Source organism: Clytia hemisphaerica, unplaced genomic scaffold (genome assembly GCF_902728285.1).
Source record: "Clytia hemisphaerica strain Z4C2 unplaced genomic scaffold, Clytia hemisphaerica genome assembly, whole genome shotgun sequence".
Classification (NCBI taxonomy): domain Eukaryota; kingdom Metazoa; phylum Cnidaria; class Hydrozoa; order Leptothecata; family Clytiidae; genus Clytia; species Clytia hemisphaerica.
This window is the reverse complement of record NW_027103608.1, coordinates 310,982-317,532: the sequence shown is the minus strand read 5'-3', so window position 1 is coordinate 317,532 and position 6,551 is coordinate 310,982.

Sequence of the window (6,551 nt, the reverse complement as noted above, 5' to 3'; positions counted from 1 at the left end):
GTAGATTGTAAAAAAATAGTAGTAAACACACAAACTAATAACTTATCGATTATACTCTCTTTCAAGGATGGGGAAGCACAAGCTACCCAGGAATAAGCTCACCAAGATTTCTCCAACAAGCTGAACTTCCAGTTGTCCAGTCTCCACACAAAGGTTGTCATTACAACGAAGAAGTTGTTTGCGTGGGTAAAGGGTTTACTAATCAACCCGATGGCTCTCAACAACCTAATGCATGCCGTGGTGATTCTGGTGGCCCATTGATGTGTCAACAATCAAACGGATCATGGACTGTCGAAGGTGTTGCTAGTTATGTTTACACTTATTGTAAATACTACACAGCTTACGCTCCAGTCAACAAATACTTGCCTTGGATCAAGCAATACGTTCGTGATTTGTAAATTGTCAAAAATAAAGAGATGTATCATATCAGTCTTTAAGTAAAATATAATTTAAAGATGTCTCAACTAATGAATTGGTTATTTTATTTAGGGGCATTAGGGTTTTTCGTCGATCGGGGAGATTTGGTTTGGTCGCATATATATTTTTGATAGAAGATCTATGAAGGTAGAATTGGTTGGCTTTTTGTTTTGATTCCGGAAATTTGGACGAATTCCATCATGTTGAATTAATTTCAATATCCATATTTATCTTTTTTGAACCTTTTCACAAAAATTCTGAAATTTAATAATGAAATCTCCTCATTAGCGAGATTTCACACTTAAAAATAGATCATTTCCGATACTGAATCAATTTTAGGATTCTGAAATACTGGGAAAATGGAAAAATAGTCAATATACAAAACAGAAATATCTTACTCCTCGGTTCTCTTGCCATTTGTTCCTATGAACCCTGATTAAGAGTGTTTGGAATTCAAACAAAGTCCATTACGTTGAGAGTCTATAATTGAAACTTTATAAGTGTTATATAGAAAGAGTGTTAGCCTGTTCCAGATGGTGAATCAATGTGTACAGAGTTTATCGTTCCAGTTCTAGTTCTGTTTTAATGAAGATTTTTTTAGCATCCATCAATAAAAGTGAAAAAGCCGTGAAGTTTTGTGATCAGTACATTCGATCTATTTGTCAATTAACGAAAGAACAAACATACATCCATAAGCTTCGGTGGTAATTTTTGTAACAAATTTGTGATCAATGTAAGCAGTACCAGTGCAATGAACAAAACATGCGTTCTCTCTAAAATTAGTAAAACATACATCACTTTTTCCGTTTTGAAGATAGTAAGGTCAATGAAGTAAAAGACCGAAAGGCTACCGTAAAAATCACATGCCGAATTCATATTCCGACCTGTGCGGACCAATCATGATTTTATTCAGCAGGTAATTAGCGTAGAGAAAAATAAAAGCATTTCAATCTATTTCTATTTCATTGAAGTAACATTACCATAATTAATTTCAGTAATTGTTATACACTTGGGAATCATGTAGAAGATTTCTTTTGAAAGAAAATCATTTCAATTACACTTAGAGGTTTCTGGGGAATTCGTCAATAGTAAGCATGTATACTGATACAGCCTACTAGACATTAATATGGTAACATTTGATCTTAATCTTTGTTTTTTTCTATACAGTGATTATTTTGACACATGTGCGATAAAAACGCCCCCTTCTCATAGACCCGATAGTAATAACGGACTGAGACTCGATGGGGATTGATATCCCCATATTTTTTACAGCTGGGAATTTTAATGCTTTTGTTTTTAAGTCAGAAAATTCAGTAAGAATTGGAAAAATAGTAAATATTTTGCAGCGATGATTGCTTTTATTCAATTATTTTCAGTGGGGACAAAAACTGAAAGATGATTTTCCACCAGAGACGATATTTTGACCAAATTTTCCAATGGGTCTGTGAGAAGGGGGTGTTTAAAGATTTAAAGATACACTTGGTCGTCAGAGGTTGATATTTTTTTAAAGAAAACTCGACCTCTGATACATAGGATACAGAAGGGCTAGAAGCGAATCTCATACTTCGGATTTGAAGCCTCTAAATCCTACCTAAGTTGCACACTCCTTTGCTGCCCGCATCACTTTTATACAAATACAAGCCTTATTTTTGGGCTTGTGGCGTAATAAAGGCCGGTGTTAACTTTGAAATTTTTACCTAAAAGCAGCCTTAATTTTTGCCCATTTTTTCTCATTTTTTCTCAATTTAAAGGATTTTAGGCATGATTAAAGTAAGTAAGTAAGTAAGTAATAGTCATCTATCGACCAATCGGAACGCCGGAATTGGAATTTCAGCCAATTGGTGTCGACCATTTTTGACAGAATTTTTTCCAGCATCATGGTAGCTCAAGCAGTGGGACTATCACGTATAAACAAGACGCAATATCTCGTCAATCGAGCGGATTATCGCGGAATCGAAATACCTGGAAATTTAGGCTGCTGGCATCCACTAACGGATTCGTGCTCCTTATACTACATGGGGTTTTGTAGAGGTCTGCGATTCAGACTACTGGAAATTGAGATGCACCACAACATACACTTTCGATTTCGTTTTCAAAAACATTCGATTTCGTTCCAATTTTCCGTATATTTTAGGCCATCATTTTAGTCTTGGTTTCTAGCAGCGGTATGGGCTACCGCTAGATGAAGCGCCTCAGAAATTTGCTGTTGCGAAGGGTAACTCTTCCTGATCCATCAACTTTGATCAAACTGCTTGACCTAAACAACGGTACCAGTTCTGCAAGTTTTGCATGCGAACGTGGTCTCCAACTTTTAATTGTATTCCAATAGTGCAATAAAGGTCATAATATTTTGATAATTTTGGTTATTTTAACGTTTTTCATAATTTAAAGTTCCGGCGAGAAAGTCGATTTTGGACTATCTCTTTAATTTAATCGGATATTTCAATTCGGAAGGGTTTGGCAGACTTACAGGCTATATTCTGAGCCTTATTGGACTATTTTTGAACTTTTGGATCCTCAGATCCTAAGGTCCTCCTAAGTCATAAGTCTCATATTAAAACTCAGAGTTAAAAACTCTACCCTTCCGACCTACTTTAGAGCACTTACAAATCGCTTGTGGTTCAAAAACTTCCCGGTGTATTTCCCTTTTTTCTCAAATATTATGACCTTGATTGTGAGTCGTTGTGAAATCTTGAGGTGTCTATGGTGAAGAAATTCTTCATGTTTCTGGAGGGTGTCTTGGTGGAGAGGTACTCTTAGGTTCCAAATAAACGGGGGGGGTTCAAATAAACGGGGGGGGGGGGTTGGAAAATTTTCTTGGATCTAATAAACGGGGGGGCCTAATTGCCGGGGGGGGTTGGAAATTGTACTTCTGAAACCCAAAAATAAGGTAAAAATAGGCTAAAATCAGGCTATTTAGAGCAAGATAAGGGGCCTTCTCTTTGACAGCTGAAAATATTCTTAGAGATTAATAAACGGGGGGTCCTAATAAGGTTCGGGGGGGGGGGGGGGTTGGAAAATTTTCGAAAAATTAACAAGCGGGGGGGGGCCGTTTATTTGGAACCTAAGAGTAAATTTCCTTGGTAGTATTAGAACGGATAAGCGTACTGGACGTCCGAAAGTGCACGTTTCTGTTTGAGGTCTAAGTTTCAGGTTATGGGAGTATTTCTTTAAATCAACATCACTTTCTGGAATACATCAGTGTCGAGACGGCCATGGAAACAGTGTTGCCAACGACCACGCGCTTGACAGTCTTCATTCCGATTTCAGCGTGGTTGTTGCTGTGTGGAAAGGCTGTGGACCATAGTCGATGTTGGACTCCCATGACTTCAGGGAGACATCAGTTGCTCTTGAGTCACATTCTGGACTGCCATCGGATGCGAGCTCTTCTTGAATACCATAAATGCCCGGGGGTATACTAGGTTTGCGAGGTGCTGGGTATGTCCAAGCCAATAATTGAAAGCCGGCCCTTAGAGAGTACCGTGAAAAGCACAAGTCGAAATCATATATCGAAGCTGTGCCGACGAATCGAGATTCTATTCAGCGCCCGATCAACGAAGACAAAAGTAACCATGACGACCATCCAAGATTTTGGATGAAGTTCAAAGTTGATATTTTTATTCCCGTCGTTGAAAACACAACTAAAAAATATCATCAGTGCCTTTTAAAAATAGTCAGTGATAGAGAATCATAACATAAAGTCTGTCTATTATTTCGATTCAATTAAAGTGACATTTCCATAATTAATAGTTTAGTAATTACTGATATACATTTGGGGATCATGTGAAAGATTTCTTTCGAAAGAAACTCATTTCAATTACACTTGGAGGTTTCTGGGGAATTCGTAAATAGTAAACTGCATACTGATACAGTCTGCTAGACATTAATAAGGTAATATTTGCTCTTCATCTTTGATTCTTTCTACAGTGATTAGATTGACACATGCGCGATAGAATTTCTATTATTGGTCTTCAGAGGTTAATATATTCTTTGAAAACTTAACCTCTGATACTCAGGGTACTTAGAGAGAGGAAAAAATGGCGCTTTTGGGACATCTAGAGAGACTTTTCTCATAATCTTTGTCGATTTCCACTCAATTTATGATTTCACAGTCATTACAGATTTCACAGTCATTACGGCGGTTTACAGGAAAAATAGTGGTGGTAGATTTTTGAACAAAACTGTAAACACCTCCGCCATTGCATACTCCACCCCGGTCTAACCACCATTTATCCCACCTCCTGAACTATCTCCTTTTTTACTGGTCTTGTGTAGACGATAGGATCTTCTACTTGGTCGGTGGAAGTGGTAGGTCTGTGAGAAGAGAGGCAAGGCTTTGGGTATTTGCATACGACAACTTTTGGTATTGATGGGTCTTGGTGATTCAGGTAGGTCGATTTTGATTCGATAAAGTTAATTAACATCGTTTTGCTTGCAAGTGATTGTTGGGAAGTCTGCTGGAATGATGCCAGGTCGATACAGGCACCTTTTGACAAAGAATTTTAGTTTAGTTTGTGACATGTATCAACTAATGTGTTTCGTCCTGTCTTTCTATTGAAAGAGAGATTCGCTTCTAGTCCTTCAGGCTTATACTTCATTGGTATCTTTCATTTCTGACTGCTAAAGCTTTTATTGCATCAAGACCTCTGTCTTGTTTAAAAAAGTTCCAACAGTATATACTTCATTGGTATTTTCATCTCTGACTGCTTAAGTTTTTATTGCATCCAAGACCTCTGCCTTGTTTAAAAAAGTTCCAATGGTAGACCGAGTTACTTAGGTCTTTTACAAAGTTCTTCGTTACAGCACTCTAGTAATTTTAATATTTTATTGACAGGTAACTTTTGGGGATGAGCTGGAGTTTTTACAAGATACTTCACTAATTGGTCATTTAAAGTGATAGAGATGACGCGTTCTTTAGAAAAAGTAATACGATTCTTTTATTACATCTTAACGACCAACCAAATCAAATAAGAGCTTGTAAAAACTCCAGCTTGTCCCAACTTTTGGAAACTCGCTTCACTGATTTTTATAAGTCTGAAAAGAGTTTTAAATAGCTGGAAATAGATAAATTTATAAATTCATTTCAAAATTTCCATGTTAAAAAAATTACATGCCTTACGACAATCATCAGCAGACGTACGAAAAGCTGGAAATGGAAAATTTCAGAGGAAGGTAAGCTGTGGTAAGTAAGTAAGTAATAGTTGACGATGTTGACGAAAAGGTAACAACAAAGACTAATAAAAGTCAACGCTAATTTACAATTTAAAAATAAAACTAATGTTTTGTTGGCAGCTCATAGTCGCTGCTACTGAGGCTAGATATACAGCTTTTGGTTTGTTGGCTTTTTGCTCACAAATTTATAGCAGGGGCTACATATGCATGATTATTCATAGCAGGGTGGTGCTGGTGATTTCCAGATCACGTAATCACGCTACAAAAAAGTCCCTATCACGTCATCACGCAAACCAATAAGGGGCCTCTTAAAACAGGTCTTCGTATGGCATCTACAATCGTCGCCGAAATATTTGGCACAAAAGGGGAATTCTCTCAAAACTTTAAAACCGTAAGTGATTTTTAAGTACTTTAAAGTAGGGTTACAAAGTAGAGTTTTAACTCTGACTTTTAACATTAGACTTGATACTTACAGATCTCAGGATCTAAAATCTTAAAAATGTTCCAATATGGCTGAGAACACTTAACCCCTCCCAAATCAAAAAATCCATTGCGGAACAAATTGGAAGTACTGAAATTGCCATTCTTGTCCGAGCATTAAATTCTGATAAACGTTAAAATACCCAAAATTGACTGATTTTATGGACTACGAAGAACTTAACAAATCATATCGTTTTCGGATACTACAAACTAAGGGCTATCCATCTGTAGAAATGATTTTTTCTAAAAATCAGCAAAATGCTGACGTCATTGGAAAACGCCTAAACTAAATCTCTAAGTTGAATTACAAATTGGATTAGGGTATAAAAACAATTCTTAAAAATTGCGATCATAACGATACGGATGGGAGTTTAAAATGAAGTCGTCTGTTATTGCTTATTCGGTGATGTCAAAGACCCTGGTGGTACCGCTGTGGTTCAAGAATTATGCCAAAATTGCGATGAATGGGACTGAAATTCCAA